Consider the following 24,220-nt stretch of genomic DNA (forward strand, 5'->3'; position numbering starts at 1 on the left):
TGAATTGATAAAATTATTAATGATTATGCTGATTGATTCGTTGATTTTTATGCTAACTGTTATTATCTGATTCATTAATCATATACTAACTCATAAACAACTGCAGATATAGGTAAGATATTAAGGTAACAGATTGATTATAGCTACCTGATTTGTTTATACATATGTATATGGATCATATAATTATGATTCAATATATGTGCACTTTAAATAGATTCCTATTGCGTAACACTGCAAAGATATATTTCTTCGATTCCGTTATTTATGGTCATTTATATATAGATTCCTAGTCGGCAAGGTATCACAGTGCCAAAAAATCTATTTCGATTTCTGTTATTTATGATCTTTTATTTAATGTTGTTGGTGAAGAGATTCCTATTGCGTACACGCAAAAAATATATTTCGATTCTGTTATTTATGATCATATGATATAGGATACATGATACTTTCTATATATAGGATACATGACCGAGGTTATACTACTTCACTTTTAACTAGCGTTCCGAACAACTTTTCGTCCATTACACAGTTCCAGACAACCACCTATAGCCCCCTCCAATTGAAACGGACGTTTTTTTTTCCCCAATGGTTTAAAACAAGGGGAAAATTTGCCTGGGCGGGTCCAACGGTTCTATTTTTGCGCTGATACTTATTGTCTTGCATCCTAAGCTACACGATTACGTTCGCGATGAATAAAAAAAACATCCCCAGCACGAGTCCTTCGCCAGCAAAGTAGAGTTGAATATCCTTCGGGTCGTAATTGTCGGAAGTATGTCCCTTTTGTAGTCGAATTCGACAGCCGCTGGAGCGTTCCGCATGAAAACGAGATTAACGACGAGATACGGTGTCGGTCGAAGAAGTCCATGAAATCCTTTCACATTGTAAGGCGGTTGTTACTTGACTGTAGTCGTCCGCTGCGACGAACGATTTTTTGAAGTTGCTATGTGAAACTCTCGTACTGCAGGATACTGTAACCAGGTTCCATTAATCAGCCTGCAAGTGAAATTATACTTGTCACAAGGGCAAAGTAAATTCAGACGACATCCCAAATACAGGGGTAGGGGAGAGAGGGCCATTTAGGACCAAGACTTAACCCACATGAATTCGCTGATATTTTGGAATTCAGAAGAGTCCGCTGTACAAACTTTTTATCCATGGCATTAACAATGAGTGAACCTATCCAGGTCTATGATGACTTGTAAAAATATCCATAATTATAAAAATAAATAGATATCAATACGAATCTCAAAGAAAATTCGATATTACTGGTAGTAAGTTACTAGACAAAGAAGTGGAAAAGGAGCTATTTGTAAGATTGCCAGGCAGCATAAGAGTCAAAGAGAATATTAATCATGATTCTATGTGCCCTAACAAAAGTTTCATATTCAATTTTCTCGTGCGCATCCTCTGAGGTTAATTTTTTTAAAAACTTTATTAATAGGTAGGAGATGCAACGAAAAAAAAAACCCACTATGTAACTAGTTTCTAAATAAACTTTGGGTTTTTCAAGAAAATGTGACATTTTCCCATGAATGTTTTACTTGAATTGTAATAGGCTAATGTTGCAAGTAAATAATCCATATCCATATCGTGATACTTCTAAATGTCTATGAGGTTCAGAAAAGATTAATTCATTTTGATGTTATAGAAACTCTATTTCTATTTGTTATTAATTTTAAAATGATTGCAAGTCCTTAAACTACTGCATTACACACACGGATAAGAATATGTTATGTGGCCTGTCATGTGACCTATGAACCACATGTGAAGTTCATGAGCTGAGCATTCCTTTCTCCAGTCAATCTGCTGTTGCAAGCAGAGACGACACACAGATGAAGCCTGTGTAAGCAGATTATTGAGGTTAAAAGGAACAAATGCTGATACGGCAATGATGACGTCGTCACTTGGCAGGAGATTGCTCTCAGCCAGCTAAGAGTTACGTTACTTGCTGTAAGAGATACGACTTTAGGATAAATTTTTTGTTTTTTAATACTCGACCCACATGAGAAGAATGCCTGAAAAAAAACAGTACCAAAATTGAACAATATATTAGTTTCATGCTGGAAATCTGCATAATTGTAATTATGTTAAATTAAATATTCCTTATTCAAACTATATGAAAAAGGTTTCCATACAAATTCTATATATATTATTAGCCCTGTATAAGATTCATATAGGATTATTTCATAGATAACATTTTCACTTCTAGACTTCCTGACTTTAAAATCTCTTTTATTTTATTTTATTTATTCATTTTATTATTATTTTATTTATTTATTTATTTATTTAATTTTTTTTTTTTTTTTCATTGACTACGAATATAAATCACCGGGACAGACAATATGTCAGTAGATTTGGATATGTGTTTGAACTTTTAGCTTATTTGTCATTACTAAAGCGTTAAGTTAGAGTTCAAATCTTTACGCATATATATTTGGATATTTAATTATCTATGGTTACGTTTTTGCTTATTGATTTTATCGTGATTCCTTTTTTTATTATAATTTGTAACCCTTCCGACTTCTTACGGAGTGTATTATATTGACTCCACTTGTATCCATATTTATTTTATTTTTTTATATTTATTTATTTATATATTTTTTATATATATTTGATAAATTAATGGTTGGCTTGAATATGTGGAAAAGTGTTCTAGCGGCGTACCGTATAAGGCTACTTGCGGCATCAATTCTATAGATACAAGATATAATGGATAAAGGTATTTAAAACCGCGAGAACCGCTATAATCCGGTCGGATCCAATATCACGAGTTGTAACTCGTAAGACATTGACACTTCCTATTTAATTATCCGTTATTCTACCAAACCGATTGACTCTGGGTAATAAAATATATTATTGGTTTTTTTTCTTAATGGAAAGGAATTCACACAACGTGTTAAGGAGATTATTATTGATTTACACCACCCGAGTCAGATTATCATGTGTTGAATTCCATGTTTACTGATTTTAGCACTCATAAATATTCCTAACGCACTCAATTGCGGTGTTTGTTTTTAGTGCTATTAATTCTATATAACGTGTCAAGGAACTATTAACACTAAGAAGTGTTTATTCCCCTCTGTCAGACTCGTAATTCTGTTAATAATTCTAAGTATATTCTTTCAAGGATTGATTTGGCACAGGATAGGCCCCTAAACTGACAGGTGTCTTAGTGTATCCCTTGTTTTTCATGACACGTGTTTACAATTAGTTATGTGCTTTTTATATCTGTAAGCATTGTAGGCCAGAAAACAGTGATTTGGCTTTCTGTGAAAAGGATGGGAAAACCCTGGATGACGGAATGCAACCAGTTTATGACGATTGGTATGAGAGAGATTATTTAATACTACCTGGTCGTTAGTCATCTGCTGTGTTCTTCGGGTTTTCCTCGTCACAGACCTACATATAATATTACATTTGATTACATTATTCTGATACACATACTTTAAATATACTTTTGCTTTAGGGTTTCTGCTCGAAGTGTTTATTGTTTTTTGCCTAGCCACTGACCCTGTTTCCGTTCGAATGTTTTATTGGTTTGGTGTTTATTGTTTTGCTTATCGCTGTTGACACTTGCTTTGTTCAGTTGTAACAGTTCTGCGCTCCGACCCAGATATTCAATGCTCGCGATCTCTTGGGTTAAGAATTTTCTGTTTAGATAGGCGGTTTTAACAATAGGTACGGATGTTTCTATATTTTTTAGTCTAATTAATGGTTCTTTGCTGTATGGTGCGGGATTTGCGGGATAATGCGTCAGCTATGATAATTGCTTTCCCAGGTAGATATCTTAACTTGGCTCCAAAGACCTGAATGATCATTTGTCACCGAGTTCCTTTTGGACTGTGATTAAAAGCCTTTGAAAAAACTCGGTAAATGGACTCATGTTCAGTAAGGACTTTATCAGGATAGCCATAGATTATGAACTTGAAATGTACTAGTGTTAAAGATACCTAGCCCTTCCTTGCCTATTACTGCATATTACTTCAGAGGGCTTAGTTTACATGAATAAAAAGCTATAGGAAAGAACTGTTTTATCATATTGCTGAAGTAGTATCCCTCTTACCCCTTGGTCTGAGGCGTCTGTTGCAATAAAAAAAATTCCTTATTTAAATCAGGGATTTTTTAAGTTAGGTAAGCTGCATTTTCCGCTTTTAAGATATCGAACGCCTGTTGATGCTTTTCAGACCATAATAAATCTACGTTCTTCTTCGTAAGATCTGTTAAAGGAGCTGTCATGATCGAAGAGTTACATATTTACATACGAAAGTGCTGTATCCCCTTTTACGTAATAAGTACCGGAAAGGCGCGAAAGTGCTGTATCCCCCTTTTACGTTAATAAGTACCGGAAAGTTATGAATAGCCGACACCTTACCATCGGACTACTTTTAAGACCTTGAACCAGACACATAAACCTAGACTGAAACATGTTCGGTTTTTCAAAAAAACTCTCATTTAGATATGTTACTCTGAGATTATTTGTCTTTGTCTCTGTAGCACTAGCTCTACTTTATGTGAATGTACTTCTAAGGTATTAGAAAAGATTACAAGATCATCCATATAGGCATGTAGGTTATTCCCTAAAAGTCTCCAAACACTATATTGTAATTGGGGTCCAACGTAAGCCGGAGGAATACGTAAAAATTGATAATGTCCCCTGAGTGTGCTGAAAACGGAGTATGAGGGTACAATCACTTAGGTAATGGTATCTGGTAAAAGCTTTTAAGTAAGTCCAAGTTGGTGAAAAAAATTTATTCTAACCTAACAGAGATAAGATGTCGTCGGTATATCGCATGGAAACTATCGGAAGTCGTTTCCTTGTTTAAGCGACAGAATCTACGCAGATACGCCAAGTCCGATCTTTTATGGCATGACATTTGAGGGAAAAATTATATGGGCTTATTTGATTTCCTAATGGCTCCTATTACTAACATTTTTCAACTTCGTCATTTATCTCTATTTTGAAATTTCATTGAGAGTCTACACGAAGGTACGTATATAGCTTTATGTTTGTCCTTAGACCGTATTTTGTGTTAAATTACATCCGTTTTTTCCAGAGATCACTCGCCAGTGGAGAAACTTCCTGGTATTCAGTACAGATAAAAAAAAAAATTCTGCTGAATCACCTCTGCTTGAATGACTTTACGGATATTACTTTAGATAGATTATCAAGAGAGATTCATCCACGACTGGTTGGGTGGCGTTGATTAAAAAGTTAGCAACGAATAAAAAACTGCGATATTTATAACTTCCGTATCCACGACGATATGTATACTTTTAGGGCTTTGTTCGCGGAAATCGTTATATTTCAGAGTGTCGGGAAGGATTAAAATTTCTTTCATTTCAGCAAAGTCTTTTTACACGCACTAAGGCATTCGAGGGTGCATGCTTCTCGAGATTTTGCGTGCAAAGTACGACTGTGGTTGTGGGAGAATTTCTGTTGGGTCATTTGAACAATGTTACGATTTATGAGACAAATGTATAGTTCCTTTATATAAGTTATTATTTGATTAACTGTCTCATTTTTGTTCAAACGGATTTTAATATGTTTGAAGGTTTATAGGATTTTCCTTTGATAAACACGCCTTATTTTGCAGGATGTAAGATAATATTTTGTATACCCCTAGATGAATCTTACAATTACACTAGATACAGATCAATGTTTTTTATAACTATAGAGGTATCTGTAAACGCTCGCTTATCCGGACTTCTCATTAGGGAAGTTCGAACAACAGACGGTGAAGTCCCGTAAATACTGGTAATTAATTGTACTAAAGGATAAATAAGATATTCTAATTTTTTACGGCGCGTACAGTCGGGGCTTTAATCCACCACTACTCATAATAACTTATGTATTAAAAAAAAAAAAAACGAAAACCTGCTCTGATTACTTTATACGGTCGTGTGATGCATAGGGAAATTCCTTTTTAATTTTAAAAAGGTATTTGGGATGTATGATCCAAACACGCTTTTCCCCACTCTGCTAGAGTCGCTTATTGTGTGGAATTTGCTATGCTTTGAACACTTCGGCAGATCTGATTAACCTTGACCGCTTGATTACTAGGTGACACAGTCACACCGAGTTTGCTTGTTTGATTCTGAACGGGCTACTGTTTCTATTTCTTTTTGTAATAATTAGGATCCTTCTCTTTATTACCATCGGCAACGTATTGTGTGTTTTTAGCATTATGTTGCTGGTTACGTATAAAGCAATGAATGACGAACTATTAGGAAATGATGAGGAATTACTAATTAAGACGAGGTTATCTCTACTGCATTCAATCTTAACTGTTTGTACTTCATTCTTTGCTAAAATTTGAAATAGTGAGGGATCCTGGTCAGCGCATTTAGCCTGATGAAAGTTTTTTACAGACATGTTATTCCTTGCAATCCGCCATATTTTTAAAGTTAAGTTGAGTCATTGAGGTTCGATATTTTATAACTCAAAAAACTCAAGGCTAAAACTGCGATCGGGACTTTGCAAAGGAGCATTTATTGTCATGACCCGAAATAGTGTTACCTCTAATTTATATAGATTTGTACGGGTGTTCCACTTGTTTTTTGTGTGTTTTCTAATCACTACGGTGCTTAACGACCCTATCCATGCATCTGTATAAATACAGCGTTCCTACCTGCGTAAACGCATATTCACTGTTTAATATGATTTGTTACGTAAGGGATTAATAATCACCCAAATGATACAATTAACATAGTATATGATTATGATATTTCAGTAGAACTTCTGGAAACAGACACTCAAAGATAAAAAACTCGCAGTAGCGAAATCTCAATGATGTAGATAATTTCTGTAAAAAAGTAAGATTAAGAATGTCTCGTAACTTTCAGCCCACAGGAATAACGAAATTCGACCTGCAAAGGAAACACTCAAAGTTACTCCAAATGATAAAAAATTGTACTTAGCTTGCTTTTGTGGGAAGTCACGGTGTTCCGATAACGACACACGGCCTCGGTCCTCCTTCTCTATTTAGCGGACGACCTGGTTTGGCTTCAGTTTCCCCGTGCGCGTTGTTTCGATGATTCGAGCCCTGAAAAATCGATGCTGCAGACGCGTTCGGTTTGTTTCTTGCAGTGCCGGAAACGCTCACTAACGATGTTTTCTTGAATGATTCTAAAGAGAGACGAAGCTTCCGTTGCCGTAGGAAAAGGACACGTCGGTTTTGTTTCTTGAAGTTATTCACTAACTGATGATACTAAGGTTGCTTGACGAATCTTGTTGTTTTCTGAAGTCGCTCACTAATGATGATACTAGGTTGCTTGAAGAATCTGCTGCTTTCGTCGTCGTTGACTTCATGATTTATTATTCTGTTTTTTTTTTCGTAGGACGTTGTAGAGTTCTTCTGGTCCGCTGGCCACCAATATTAGGGCTTGTGCCTTGTATGATAAGCGCCCTATGAGGTAAGGTGTTAGACTAGCGATAATCTATACGCTAAGTCGGTTGGTATTGCACTTCCATCTTCAATGGAGTGTCTGGGGTTTTGTAGATCACTTACGAAGTCGGTATTATCTTTACGACGATGTGTTAAACTCATGGTTCGGTGAGGTTCTTGTAGAAAACACTAAGTATAAAAAATAGATATAATTTCTTCTGAAGTTTTACATGCTGAAGATCAGATATGATTGTACAAGTCTTCTAATAACGATAGCTTGATCGCTTCTGCCAATGATAATGGCTAATCCTATTCCTCTACATGATAAAGCTTAGGTAAAGAGGTACAGGTCTTCTAATGACGATAGCTAACTCTGTTCTACTGTCTACCATCTCTGTTACAAGTTATGAAGGAACAGACAGTAGTTCGAACATATGAACATACATACAATGACATAGTTTCATACGAACACAACAATCAAATTGAGGACACGCTACAGATCACGTAGGCCGTTTGAATCATAGTCGGGGTAGTTGTCTCAAGCAGGGAGCTTGGACTAATGTTTATAAACAATTGAATGACTACAGGTGACGGCATGTTATCTTAGCCTACATACTTATTGTATACGTCATCTTTAGCGTCTCTAGTCTGATCACATTCCTGCAAGCAATCTGGTTGACCTCTTTAGTTTTAGACTTTTATATATATGGACTAACATTCCATATTTTTATTATGTAAACACTTACAAATGTACTTTTTCAGATATTTACAAGCAGACTTTCAAGTTTACTTCCCAATTTTGTGGATCACACAAGTTTCTGAGGTCAAAGATGACCAGTGCAGAAGCCAGTGTAAATAGTTTTTCTCACCACCAATAGAATAAAAGAAATATTAACAAGAAAAGTCTGTCAAACATAAAATATAAACTGAATGACTTTGCAGTGATTACTCAGATTTTCCCACTAATTATAAGCGTCACTGTTATTAAAAGTGTAGCCATCATGTCTCAATAGATAATGAGAATTTTCACTACTGTGCAAGATGTCCTGGATCTCGGGTGACAAGCCTATAAGTAATCCCAATCAGTACATCAGATATATAAAGAAAATTGAATGTATTTGTGGTAATTTGTTGTATCTAGATATAGCCTACTGTTGACTTCCAAAATTAGTAAAAATGATCCATAAACATGAGTGTGAAAACAAATTGTTTCTCTCTTCTGTCAAATTCACTACTGTGATTATGATAACAGTTACTAACTTTCAGTATCAACATTTAAACTCGATCTCTCTAAAGTTTTATGTCCAAAGAAACTGGAAAGGACACAGAGCGACAAAGACACTCGGACAGGCATGACGAATAATACATTGATGGAAAAAATATAACGATTATTTATTTGTTCTTAAGTACTAATCAGAACAATTTTCCCACAATGATTTTTATTGTTTCATTAGACAGAAGAAACCTACTCTCAAGGGGCCATTGACTTGAAATTCAAGCTTCCAAAGAATGTTGGTTTCAACCTCCCATCGCTGACCCCACACTGCACCTGCAACTGATCATGATTCAGAGCCAGTGATTTTTCATTGCCCTGGGGAGACGCAAACCCGCGATATCTGAGTGGCAACCACGACGCTAACCACTATACCTTTGCAAAAACGTAAATTTAAAAAGTAGCGATTTCCTGGAATTGAACGGAAAGCTTTGGAAGAAAGAAGAGACAGAAAAAAGAAAAAAGAGAGAGAAAAAAAAAGCCAAAGAGCAACACCAGAAGTTCTCGAAGGCTTTCAGGCGAAGAGCTCTTCCAGCCTGAAGGAGTCTGATCGCCCGCCATTACTGGAACGAATTCTTTGCCAGAGGAGCCTTGGGGCTCTCGTCGCCTCCTCCATTTGTCAGGCCTCAGGGTCCTCCCCCAGATGCTTCCTTCCGGTCATCAGCTGTATTTGGTCTCCTTGAATTCATGGCTGGATTTAATATAAACACAGAAACATAACTAAATCCCTCGAATGCTTAGAATTGCTTAATGTGTATGTGGTCTTCAATATAAACAGCCTTTTTATTATTGATAAAACTCATAGTTTCTGGTAAGAAATTGGTATTAAGAGGTTAAAGGATAATTGTTAGCTTGATATAATTGTTTAATAATCACCTTTTTATCGGCCTTCTTCTAATTTGTGCTTCAATGGAGGGAACAAGAGTTGGTTCTGGTAACTTTGTCTTGGGACAACTGAGATGATGATTTTGCCTTGCAAGAAGAGTTTCAAATGTAACAACAAAAGAAAATGTTAAAGCTGTTTATGATGCACTCAACAATACAGGCAAAGTTTAAGAATCTGAACATGAAGCAAAATCAGCAAAAGTGATAATTAAGATAAATTTCTTTGGTATCACTCTCCAGAGGTTGGTTATTATTGACCTAAAAAACCTCTTAGTTTATTAGACACAAAGAAGAGTGTGTTTTGGCCTGTCCTCAGTTGCACACAGCAAACGCAGCTGTGGAAACCTAATGGTATGCATTTCCTCTGTCAAGAGGCTTTGTGGCTGAAGCCATTTTATCCCAATTTCTTTGCCTTTGTAGTATAAGAGAGGAATGCAGAGACAAGGACACAGAGACTGACGTAAAGGAAGGCATCTATTTTTTTAAGCAAAATGATCGTTACACGTTTGTTTTCCATTGAGAAATACAAAAACAGCTTAGGCGAAGGGTGGACGATATCCACTGGAAATGAACGAAAGCCGTTTGGCGGAGCAGAGTTTAAATTTTTTTTTTTTTTTAAACTGAAGAGCTCATGTGTTCCTGACGGGACATGGTAGCCCTCCATTACCTAATCCATTGATTGAGAGGCATTCGGTCTTTCATCACCTCTGTTTCTCAGCCTTCATGGTTCCCACGAAATGGATGACTTTATTTCGCGCCATCTGCAGTGTTTGCCTGAATACGAAGCAAGGAGTTGCAAAAGAGGCATGAGTGTGGCCTCCTCTTGACGCCAGATTTCTGTTGGCGGTCATTCTATCTATAAATTACTGGATGAAAACAGTGTTACAGTCATTATATCCCTTCTAAGAACTTAAATTGGAAAACTAAGGCTGCGTTCAACTGCATTAAAACATGCCATAAACACAAATCAGGAACTTATCATTTAAAGGTATATCGCAAGCAAATTGATAACAAGTCAACGACCGTTACGACTGCCGGTTAGTCATTGACTTGTAGTATTCTGCCGTGATATGTGGCAGCGTCCGCTCATGACAGGCTTCTGCTGTAGTGATGACTGAGGACTCACCCTGGCTCTCAGGGAATAGATAGATCGTCATGGCACAACAGGTAACTGGGAAAAGAAGAAGGTTTCAGAAGATGACTTTATTTCAATCAGAAGTTAGTTTCCAACCATACAAGTCAATCTCTTGAAATAATTTTTTCAGGATCTTCTAAGTTTTCGTTCGTCCAGTCATTAGAGTTTCAGAAATTTAGAATGGTTTTTCAAGAGATTTGGCCTTCTAATTATAAATCGTTTCAAATTAATCCTGAAAGTGTAATACATATGAACTATTTGACGATACAGAATGACGAAAGACATACTGGATTGTTGGCAGGCGTTAAGGTTGCTGAATAAGTTTTGATTTATTCTTGGCTCTATCCAGGTAAGTTTGGATATCATGAACTGGATGAGTTAGGAAAACAAAATCTAGATTCATTTTGGGCTGATTTGCTTTTGTAGTATATTCCATCTGCCTGTCGTTTTCAGCAATAAATGTGGAAGTGAAGTAGGTTTGCTACATCTTCTGTTAGAGATGTAAATAGATTCAGATGTGACCTGAAACTAACCGCTTCATCAACCTGAGATCGGAAGGGCTTGGTGCGAGGTACATGGGCGGGAAACCCAAATAGAGGCTAACATCCACCTGTGCCTTATTGAAAATTTAATTGTGAAATATGATGCAATTATGGTTAGTTTTCTTTACAGTAAGTGAATAAGAAAATTTTACAACTAGGACTAATTGAGGTATGAATATCCCTATCCATCCTAATTTGAGCTACTCCAGCCTCGGCCAATGCAATATATTTATATATATATATATATATATATATATATATATATATATATATATATATATATATATATATATATCCTACCAGCTGTTTTAGAAAAATGCATAAAATGCTTATAAAAAATCAAGCATCGATGATTTCCACATTTTTAACCAAGTAAGTTTTAAAACTGTATGGCGCAAGTCTTTTCATTTTGACTTAGTTTATTTGGAGAGAAATAGGCAAATAAATAGTAATAATAAATTGTTCTGTTGAGGACAATTAAATATTTTGATGCAAGAGATATGGCGTTCGTGACATGTATCACGGCGTCATAGGACTGTCTTTAAAGAATAGTATTATTCTTTTGGTGCCCGCTCCCCTCCCCCCCTTTTTTTAAACCCTTACATAGCGTCTTCAGCAATTAACATCCCTAAGGCCGCCTTCGCTCCAACTCAGTAAAAAGGGCGTGCCCAAGATAGCTCAGGGCTACAGAAAGTAGACCGACTTTACGAACTTATCTTCCGCTGGAAGTTATTTACAAAATGCCTCGCTGTAGTATGTGTAAACTTTTCGTAACCGTTTATTACTGGTCGGAAACTGAACTCTGCAAAGTTTGTCATATTCAAGCCGGGAGTTCCTACAGACTTTACCAAGGGAAACTTTCTCCTTCAACTTTCTCTGCGCTTCCGCTGTCGTCCTACGAATGTGCAAAAAAAAAAAAAAAAAAAAAAAAAAAAAAAAAAAAAAAAAAAAAAAAAAATGAACGTTCAAACACTGAGGGAAAGAGTATGAAGTCAAATAAACATTCTGAGTCTCTTGCTTTTTGGAAAACCTCTCTAACGATCGAGGTCTTTCTTTCTTTGATTCACCAAGTGTGTTTTTCATCTCTCTCTCTCTCTCTCTCTCTCTCTCTCTCTCTCTCTCTCTCTCTCTCTCTCTCATGGAAAGTTTTCATCTCCCATTCATCATGAATTTTCTTTTGGTTTTACTTTAAAAATAAAAATCGGTGGGGGGCGGGAGTGGAGAGACCAGCTTCCTTCAAAATGGCTGATGCCAGTATTCCTAGATATTGATTTATAGCAACCATTAAACTATGGGAAGGAGAGAGTTGACCTTAGGTTATCGTATACTGCTTTATAAGTGAAGAAACTGCAGATCTGATCATTTTTGTCCTGTGAATACAACAGCCGGCATAACATCCCATTTGTTCTGTATGATTCTGATTTTACCCGAATCTTTTAATACTTCATTAGTGGTGTCTACTTAAAGATGATCCTTTTCTCGATTTTTTTGTGAGAACTTTAAATAACAGGCATCATTTAGGCTGGTGGGTGTGTGTGTGTATGTGAGAGAGAGAGCTCTCTGCTTCCAATGCCTCTGATTTAAAAATCAACGATTGTTTTCAAGCACAGAAAGCAAAATGATAATCAATTCCGTTTACATTAATACCAGGTTTTAAATTGATGAGATTCCGAATTCATTCGTCATTGTTCCTCTAATCTCGAGCGAAAAGGAAATTTATGTAAGGAAACTCGGCCTAGAATCAGTGCCGCTGTGGCCAGCTCGGCTCCAATGAAGCATCGATTGCACCAGCGAGGAAAAACGGTGTGAGGGAGAGGCTCATTTCAACGCTAATGAGTCCTGCGCCGCCGTCAGTGAGTTTAGTCCTAATTATCCTCCTTTTAAGTGCCAGACTTCGCTCGACTTCGCCCAGAAATCGAAGAGAAAATGGCACTCGACTTTGCGTGGCTTCGAAGGGAATCGAACGAGAGAGAAGGCTGACTGGCTACGGCTGTCGATCGGTCGATCTATCCATCGATCGAGGCCTTGTTTAAGTCAACGGAAGTTTCTCTTTCTCTCCCGAGAGGTTCAGGTGATCCTGTTTTGAACCTCCCTTGTTTGCCTCGTTTCATCAAACTCTTTCTTGTCGTTGAGGTTTAAAGGCGAGTTGTCTATTCGTTGGATATTGTATTTTTCAGAATCTTTTCTGGATAGCCACTTGTGATATATTATCCGAGTCCCAAACACATTACATCATTTATGTTTATAGTGCGTACGTTTCTGAAAGATTGTTTTCCGTTTTGGTCGACGCTGCTTCTTCCAGTCAAGAAAGCAAAACGTGATTTACAAGTCTTTATAGAACTACAAATGTGAGAGTCACTGATTTATTACAAGTTGAAAAATGTCACAAATTTCAATGACAAAAGTACGAGGTTATTCGCAGGTAATGTAAAAGTTAAAATGTAGATTGTAGTTTTCTCTTAATAAAACAAAGATATCAGTGGACTTTGTCAACAGTGTCATGGCAACCAAGTATCACAGAGAATCCTCTTAGGCCAAGATCTCGTGGGATGACTATGTGGATAACTGGAAACAATTGCCCTCCCATCCGTTCTAAGTAATGAGGAATCCAATATTACCGTTCCATTTCCTATGGGATAGGCTGAGGCCTAGCATTTCACTCCTTTTGTCTTAAAGAACCTTTTCTAAAATGGTTTCTGTATTCACTGAAACACTGAGACACTGACATCTTGTTCTAAATCCTTTCTCTCATCATAATCCTTTTGGGAACAGTTTCATACACTTTCATTAGCTTTTGCATGTTTTCGTCACTATCATCACTCAGTTCTGAATCATATGCAAGCTTCAACCATTCCACACTCCATTCAGGACTCATTTTCCAGTCCTCTGACTTACTATACCTACATTTCTCGTCCACTTGATTTTTGCATCAAACTATTCACTTCCCTGTCTACCTGATCTAACAGCCTTTTCCCCCATATCTTCCCTGTGTAAATCCACACCGTTCTTCCCCTATCAATCCTTCAATCAACAAACTTACCTCCCCATGCCTTATGTGCCCTTTTACCTTGGCAGGGTAGTGTCCAAGATTTTTTGGGATGCAACTGGTAGGCCTATGGCTGCTTTTTTCCACCTTGGCTATGACCACCACATTCAACTAACTATCAATTTTTCCCATTTTCTTTGTGCTTTTATTGCAGTTACAGAATTCATAATGGGAAAATGAATAAACACAATAATAAATTTATTTTCATAAAATACAGTGCCCTAAATAGCATTTGGGTATAATAACATTCTCATAAATTAATTAATTAGCTACAAATTAGTTCAAGGTATTGGTATAGGCTTACCTTTGAGTTAGGGATGCTAATTGAAAGAGACTGGTAGCAAGTTCTTAAAGTTACCAGAAATTTGGGTGGCCCTTATTCTCATGTAATAACAACTTTGCCATCAGTCAGTAGTGATTGATTGTTTTCATGGCACTTGGGCCACAGATGTCACACTTGCACTAAAAAGTAATATTTAGAGTGGTTGGACAGCAAGAAAGGGATCAGGAATGGAGTTGAATTCAAAGGGTATAATTCAGGTGCAACTTGGGGATGGAAGGCCACCTCAAACACCCTTCAGTAATACTTAGTGTGCAGTGCACTGAAGGCTTTAACTCCCTTGTGAGACTCTGAAGGTTGGCAGTGGCCTTTGCTCATATCTGGCGGGATGTGTGCAGCAATAAATCATAAAAATGCTGAGATTAAAGTGGAATCAAGAGCCTTGGGTGCTTTAAGCCTGAAGGGATTCCAGATGCCAGGCACTGATGATGAAAGGAAGGCTGCATTCAAGTGTGACCCTTACACTCATTGATCCTTCGGTAGAGCTGGTTGCGTGAGGATGGCTCTGTCAAGTTATTAATCATGAGATCACCATTTTATTTAAAATAGTTCCTGTGAGTTCCCAACCAATGACACTGATTATGCCTGGAATATCACAACACCTCCAGGATTGATTTTGTCATCATCCCACAACCAATCTAAATTCAGCTCACAATCTGATCTGTCAACTGTATGCCCAACCCCCAACCCCACCCCACCTGCTATATATACCTGTTAAAGGCCACCACTAATGTTCAATTACGTCAGCCTGTGCAGGCAAGAACTGAACATTAATGTGAACAACCTGTGGCCTGAGCAAATAGCTTATCTCAATTGATGAGCCTCTGGCCAGAGGCTGCACATGCACACTTCAACATTAATGTGGGAAGACAGAGAGCATGTACCAATCAAGAACATTGAGTTAAGTTTTATTAAACTGAAATTTTTTTTACCTAAATTGGTTATATATTGGATTTACTTGCTATTGAATCATTGATACAGATGTCAGAATAACATATAATTATAATTTTGCCTTTTTTCCACAGGTAAAATAATTTTGTATAATGAAGGCTGTAAGTGTCAGCATCATTCCTGAATGTCTTGCAAATTTCATTGAAATTATTTGAATGAGGCTTTGCTTGGGCTTCTTGGCTAGCTTGTACATAGGGGCAGGAATCTTACTGATGATTGTGTGCAAAGGGTTGCCTTGTTTATGGGTCTTAATGTTCCCATAAATATAGCTCAAATCATAGTCCCCCCATGATTGGTGGGAGGCAGCAGGCATTGGAGGTGGTGTTGATGGTCTCAGTGATCCTATTCACCTCCCACTTGATCTCATTGACAGGGTTCTTTGTGTTAAGGATCATCGAGACCGTCAACACTGCATCCTTCCAATTATAGGGTACAAAGATTTGGGCTACATTTATGGGAATGTTAAGACCCATAAACAAGGCAAACCCTTGCCCCCCTTCATCAGGCAGATTCCTGCCCAAACGTACCAGCTACCAGCTAGCCACGAAGCTGAATGGAATTTTGACCCCGTACGCAACATGTACACAACACAGATCTTAAAAGGCCCTTAGGACTACCACTGCCAAAGGTGTCATCACTTCGATGGATGTCGAGTCCTTATTCACTAACATCCCTGTGCATGAGACAGTAAAGATGATCCTGGACAGAGTGTACAGGTACCCCTCCATGCCCTGCTGGAAATTTGCACAAAGAAGACCCCCTTCTCCAACCATTGTGGACATATGTTTACCCAAATTGACGGCATGGTGATAGGCTCCCTTCTTGGAGTCCTGTTTACTAATTTCTACATGGGAACGGTCGAGCAGAGAGTTCAAAAGCAACGACCAGCCTAGAATGTACGAGTACATGAGATATATTGTTGACGCCTTTGTTGTGGCTTATTCACAAGAAGAATCGAGGAACTGAGGCATGCCTTCTATCAGCATAGCAGTCTTCGTTTCATGATAGAACACAGCCAAAACTACCGTGTTCCCTTCCAAGATCAACTGGTTGAGGGAAGGGAAGCCCAGTTTACCACCAGTCTTCATGAAACCGACAAATCTGGGCATGTGTCTTAATGGAGAGAGTGAGTGCCTCTAGAGGTACAAGCACTTCACCATCAGTGCTTATGTTAGGAGGTCTCTCTCACACTCTTCCTCCTGGAATGACACCCACGACAAACTCAAGCATACTGACCAGGCCCTCGTCAATAATGGTCATCCCAATAGTGAAATAGAGGCATCATTCCAAAGAAACATAGCAAGTCCAACGTTTCTACAAAGGGCACTTCCACAGGAAGTATAAGGAAGCCCTTAAGAAAATCATTGAAGAAAACATCTGCCCTACCAACCCTGACAAAAAGATCCACCTGATTATTTACGACAAGAGTAGAAAAACGAACAGCCTGTTGTTGAAGAATAATCCAACCCCTGCACAGCAGGACCTCCTGTTGAAGACCATTGTAGTATACCAGTATGCATGCCCCATGTGAGGATGCCTCGTCACCTACATCAGTGTAGCCATGGTTCACTTTTCGAAGAGGATTTCCTGCAATGCCCAGGAAGGGGCAATATTCAACCATGCCAGAACTGTTCGCAACAAGAGCAGCTCCCAAAAAGACATCCTCAAAGATATTGAAGCTATTGATGAAGCCCCTGACCACCACTGCCTGTGCCTCCTGGAAGCCCTACATATTGGTAAAAAGCCTTTGCTCAACACCATGCTGCAAGGAGGTCCGCCCCAAGCGTCTACAGAAGAGCATTTCCTACCTATGTCTCTGACAAGGAGGCTCCGCCCAAGGAGAAATTCCTCAAGTCAGCCAATCAGAAATTGCCCCCGGATTTGACAACGCACACCCCTCCTATAATTACTGATCTGCCCACAGTGCTCACTTATATCTTCCGTTGCAATGTCCCAAAGATGACCATGGAAATGATCAAAGCATGTCGACTTCAACACTAGAAAAATACTGGACTTCAGCACCAGTAAAAATACCAGCTAGAATATACCAGTGGAGATCACCATCTAAGATCCAGTTGTAGTCTCTGGATTGTATTATGCATCTTGACAATTGAAATATATTCTAGATATATTTTATAGTATTGATAATACCAGAATAAGAAAACACCAGATTTGACTTTCAATATGACGCTACAAATATGGGTCACTTACTCTATAGTTTCCCTGAGCCTGAAAAATGAATAATCAGGAATATTGAGAAAACATTCGTAAGATAAATTTAATTAATTCTGCCACTCTAATAAAACATGTATCCGACAAAGTCTGCTTATTATCATTATTATGCTGAAAAGAGACAAACTTGGCATATAATTTTCTTAGTTTCAGCAGATGAATTAAAAAGCATCAGGGGTACACACATGGAGTATTTATACCCAAAGATGGGTTTACAAAGAATGTGGTGGGGTGGGGGTGGGGGGTCGGTGGGGCAGTGCAGTTTTGACTGGATGATGGTCATACTCCTAGAATTCTCCTATTGACTTGGGTCTTGCACTGATTGGTTGGACCTAGGGGGCTCTGCTCTCTGTGCTCAAGAAGGAGGAGGAGGGAACTGCTGCATTAAGTCATTGTTCTGCTGATGGTGGTTACAAGGAGGATATCCCGAGTAACATTCACTTTGGGTTTCAACCCTTTCATGCAGATGGAAGGTAGTCCTCTTGGAGAGGTGATTCGCAGTCATACTTTGCATGAACGGTGGCATCCATTCTCAGGGCACAATATCTGGTAGACTTGTCTTCTCTTCTTCATTGAATCAGTGCTGATGGAAGGGCTTTTCTTCATGATGTACTGGGAAGTCCACAGATCATTATAATAATATATTGTGTCCTGAGAATAGCTGACATCATTCGTACACAGGTATGACCACGACTCCCTTCTCTCAGAAGATCGCCGCCCATATGCACGAAAGGGTGGTATACCAACGTGGCATGAGAGAACACGCAACGCCCCCCCCCCCCCCCCCCCCCCCCGCCAACAGTGCCAGCAGATCGTGAGGAATACCATAATCCTTGACAGAGACATGGAACATCACTGCCTTAGCAACAAAGAGATCATCGCCAATCTTCGGTGCAAACCCATACCGAAGGTACTCACGAGAACCTCCTTCCTTTCGAACACCATCAGGAGAACGAGATGAGGCCCTGGGATGGATAATGCAACAACAGTCGCCCTCCTCCTCATTTATACCCGTCTTCGGGTATAAATGATCCTCGTATGTACCCTTGATGCCACTCACCCTTAGGAAATGGTAACGAGACCTTCCGGAACGTCGGGGATTATGAACTTCGGTGATCTACTTTATGATTTACCTGTTAATAAAAATACCAAGCCTAATATATCTAAGCTAACCGGTATGCAGTGTGCCATTCTTTCAATGAAGTGACCGTTTTCCAAAGAGGGTCTTCTTCCAAGGTATTATTATTATTATTATAAAAACGCAATTACCAAATTGCTGATTTGCCTATAATTTTCATTATGTACATATCGAACGCAACTGTTACATTTTGTCGTTCTTAAACAGAGGATAAGTAGCGTTTTCATTACTAATAATGTTTACAATCTCCACGTAAATATCTTATTTCAGGGATTTTAATTTCTATTTCAATTTTTGGGAGTAGACCCTCTTTTAAACAAGTCTTGTTAAAAAGGATTGCTGCATCAGTTCCATTAATTTTGTATAGAGCATTCTCAATTTTCCTTATCAAGGATTTATCTCTGTTGCTAAAACTTGCAAGCAATGTGCCAAAGGGGATCGTCAAATCCGGTATAGTCATATTGAATTATATTTATTACTGCTACTACAAGTTGTTCTCTCTCTCTCTCTCTCTTTCTCTCTCTCTTGACGCGACAATTTCACCCAGATCTGCCAGGGCATTATCACAGCGATGGTTGCTGGAGGACTGAATCTTGGTGGTGGTTGTTATATTTGATTAAGCTGACCTTGTGTCAACACGGGCTCTTGCTCACCAAGCAGCCCGTAAAAGTGTTGGTGGCGAGTCCTCTTTATATCATGGTCGTGCAGGCACTCACGGATGCTCCTGCAGGACCCGTGGGATATTCGACATTTCATTGACTGGCGGCCAGGTGTTGGAAACGCTTGAGGCACATTAACCTTCTCAGGTGTGTGACGTCACCTGGAGCCAGGTTTTCATTGGCTGCGACCGTGGTGACGTCACTCCTGGTATTACTGCCATCTTCCTCAATATTGGTCCCATCCTGGGCGCTGGTGTTATCCTCTGGAGGGTGGGGTTGGGCCTTCCTTACACAGGTGGGCAGCAGGAAGGGTTCCTGTGTCGTATTTAGGAATCGCCACCAAGATTCAGTCCTCAAGCAGCAACCCTCGCTGTGATAATGCCCTGGCAGATTTGGGTGAAACGTCGCGTCGAGAGAGAGAGAGAGAGAGAGAGAGAGAGAGAGAGAGAGAGAGAGAGAGAGAGAGAGAGAACAACTTGTAGTAGCAGTAATAAATATAATTCAATATGACTAGACTGGATTTGACGATCCCCTTTGGCACGTTGCTTGCCAGTTTTAGCAACATTGAGAAATCCTGATAAGGAAAATAGAGAAGACTCTGTACAGAATTAATAGAGCTGATACAGCAATCCTTTTTAACAAGACTTATTTCATTTCTCGTTTTCGGATTCAGTTTCCTTCTGTTTAGTCCTTTGTACGTTTTAGTTTTTTATTCTAACCCTTCCTTTTTTTCAGTCTTTCTGTTCATTTAAATCATTTCCTTTTGTTTGTTATTCTTTTTCTTAAGCATTAGTCAGTGTTTTTCGATAATATGAAAATGGATAATAAATATCACCTTGTTCAAAATTTATTTTATTACCATCAAAGAGTAAAGATCTGATGTTGAAGATTTCCAGCTCACTTTGTTACCTCCATGAAGATTGTTTTCGGTCCGGTTTGTTCGTCTGTTTGTTTTCTCAATTATTTTTTCATTCTTAGTTTTTTCAGTCCATTATTTTTCCTAGTTACATTATCTTTGCGTTTTCTTCTATCCTGACTTTCTATTTCCTTTTCCTTATTTCTCCTTCAGTCTTTTCGTACATTTTACCATCATAAATATCTCGTTTTGAGAAGGGGAATGATTTTTACATTGCTGGAACGGAACATGTGTGACAGCATTCTGGCAGTTTTTACATCAAAACTCTTCCAGTGTCTTTCAATGTCCTCACACTGATCAAAGACTTGGGAGTCATATTAATTTCAGAATATTAATTTAACGAGACTTCCGCAGGTTTCTATTGAAGAGCCAAGCAGACAACATAACCTTGTCTGAGACACATTTGCATCAAAGGAGTTAGGAAAAAGAAAGTAATGTTAACAATTCATTTCACGCTCGAGATGGAAATGTAAGCAAACAATTCCTAATAGCTATCACCCAATTAGTTAACTAAGCAAAATTGTCCTCCTGAATTTTCCGGGAAAGTTGTTTAGTTGATGGATTTCGAAATTTATAAAATCATTATCCGAGCAGCAAAAATACCGAAAAATACCAAGAGCCAATTTACTTTCTAATCACCGAAGACGTAAGTTTTTTCACGATAGGATATTTAAAACGCTTGTCATCTCTCTATTAAATAAAACTTTGCCCTGAAAGTTATAAAAAGGCCAAATGTCTGTAGACAGATCCTAATAGCATAATATCCTCATAACCAGATGCAAGGAATCATAATATCCCTTGTCACTACATACACGTGTGTGTGTGTGTGTGTGTGTTTGGACATGTAAATGTGCGTGCGTAGGGGAGTAATCCTGGTCAGTAGACTAGAGATATTAGGATTCTTTGTATCTGCTAATGTTATTGGGAAGTGTGTTTGTGGTAGTACACTCTATTACATGGTAGTGGATAAGACTTTTAACGTGAGAAAAACTTTTCTATTCATAAAAAAAAAAAAATGTATCCCTAAACCCAGAAAAGGCAAAGCGCGATTCAGAGAGATTCGGAACTGCAAATTCAACCAACTTCGCAATAGCTTCGATATTTGCGGATCACTAGAGATCAGCAGCAGGATTTGGCCAAACGACTAGATAAGCGAGAACTTTTGGAATTGTCTCTCTTTGCAATTTAATCTGGACACATTTGCCCGAAATCAAATGGCGGGAACAGGGATGATCGGGGTTGCATTCCCACCGGAAATATGATGCAGGATTTAAAATGGGGAGAGCACTGCAACACTGCCGATTTTCCAAATTAAATTCGACTGGAAAAATTCTTGGAAATAAGATGAACATATTTATATGAATGTGTTTATAAATATTATGTAAGATATACACACACACACACACACACACACTACACACACACACACACACACACACACATATATATATATATATATATATATATATATATATATATATATATATATATATATATATATAATGATGCAGGGAAACACTCCAGGTATCATATTCAGGGAAAGACGAACGAAAACCACAAATCACTAGGCTGTCTTTAATTTTGCAAACGTTTCGTAATTGTTTACAGAATTACATCCTCAGATCTGCACATAAGAAAAGATGAAAACGGTTATAAGTACGGTTTAAGAATTCATTTAAAATATAGCAGAGTAAGAATGAAATAAGTAGAAACACAACCAACCTTGAGGTGAGGCAGTAAGGAACTAAATGGAAAGAAATCACCTCAGTATTTTAAGCTAAATACAACTTGCAGATGTTTGAGTATTTAAGGGTGGTATGAGATGTTTTTTAAACAACAACTCTAGGATTGTTAAATCTTGTGGATTAGCAGTATGACCGATGACACTAAAATTGTTTTGAATGGTTCCTGATATTAAAATGCTCTGGATTCGAGATTCTGCCACCTGTGCGGAAACTAACCACCCATATGAATCAGTGCGTGCCTCAAGAAGCCTACAGGTGGATTCCACGTAAATCCCTGAAATACAATTAGGTCAAATATATTTATAGATGACGCCAGAGGACATACAAGAACACAGCTGACCCTTTATTTTGAACACAGAGCCAATACTAAGAGGATTTTTTGGAATGAATTTAACTGATATGTCTGGGAAAAGGCCATGAAAAATTTGTGTAAGTCATTTTGAAAGGTTTGGTCATTGATATATGGAAAGGTTGCAGGTAAATACATTTTATTACCGTTAGAACTTCAGGTCTTCTGGAAAAATTTTCATTTAGTAATTGATTCAACTTTCTATATACTAGCCTGGGTGGGAAACTGTTACCTTTAAAGAAATTAATTAGAAATAAAATCTCACTGTGAAAGGTTAGATAAAGAGGAGCAGTGCTCTAATAAGAAGGGTATAAATGGAATTAACCTTAAAATTAAAATAACAGCTACTTTAAAAATTAGATTCGAGTCCTGTAAAAGTTTTTTCTCTAAAAATCGTGGTGTTCAAAGAATTGTCTTGTCTATATACTTGAATGTCCAGGAATGACAGACAGTTGTTTTCTTTTTCTGTAGTAAATTTCATATTCGGGTGTAATTCACGTAGTCGAGGAAGAGACCAGCCTCGTATTCACCCTTGAAGAGAACAAACATTATCGACATATCTAGTATAAAAAAAAATGTATGAAATCTTCAAGGACAATCGTCGAGCATGCGCTCCTCTACTGACCTTTGTAGTCCAAAACAGAGCTCAGTCCAAAAATTTTAGCCCACGTAGCATGAGTCACTCTTAACCTCTTCTTTTATTTTCGCTCAAACTTCTGCGTTTGTTGCACCGGGTAGCTTTGTTGGTCTAACGTGCTCCTTTCAAATATGATGGATTTGCGGTAATAATCTGATTATCATAAAAAGCAAATTTGATTACTCTACGCTGTTGTAACCGCATAACATTGCTTTCAAACTTCTTTCGTGGTCCCTTGCTTGCGGGTCTATTTAAATGCATTCTAAACAGTTACAGATTTTAGTTGGAAAGAAAATAATGTTTAATGGATACTTTTTTGTATGAAAGCTTACTTTCCAATCTGAAATTTTGGAGGACATTTCTCATCTCCTTCCAAGTAGTGCATTAGGGAAAGAAGGGAGATATAGTACAATTATCTAGAGGTGGAACTGGGAGAAAAAAATTCATTTTCACTAGGAAATCGAAGTTAGAGAGGTAGGGCAGCAAGATTTGAAAAATAAGGCAAGAATGAAGGTAAACCAAATGGTAAAAGTTAGGTCCAGCTAGAGGCCAAAGGGACACTGCAAGCATTCCTAGGTAATGCCCCCAGTGTACCACATGAAGTAAACAGACGGCACTAAACCCCCATGGGGACTGATGCAGTAGTCCTGAAGGCTATGCTTGTCTCCGCAGGGCGAAATAGGACTAGATCGGCATGGTTGCTTTCCGAGAGAGCTTGATTGGATCTTTCCATGTTTTCTTGCTAAATTCCCATTAGTGCTCACATGATTATTGCTATGTTTATAGTTTTCTTTGTTGTTTTATCTTGGATGGTTTTGTCTTGCAGAGGACAATTGCACGTTTTCAATTTTCGCTGGTAATAGTGAGCTGACCCGTGACCTTGCAACTCATTTTACTGAGAAGGAAATATTTCGCTCACGCAGATACTCAGTTACACTAGGAAGAAAATCCTTGGCCTCTAAAGGTCTGCCGTTTAAGTATGCTTGA

Source organism: Macrobrachium nipponense, chromosome 25, assembly GCF_015104395.2.
Source record: "Macrobrachium nipponense isolate FS-2020 chromosome 25, ASM1510439v2, whole genome shotgun sequence".
NCBI lineage: Eukaryota > Metazoa > Arthropoda > Malacostraca > Decapoda > Palaemonidae > Macrobrachium > Macrobrachium nipponense.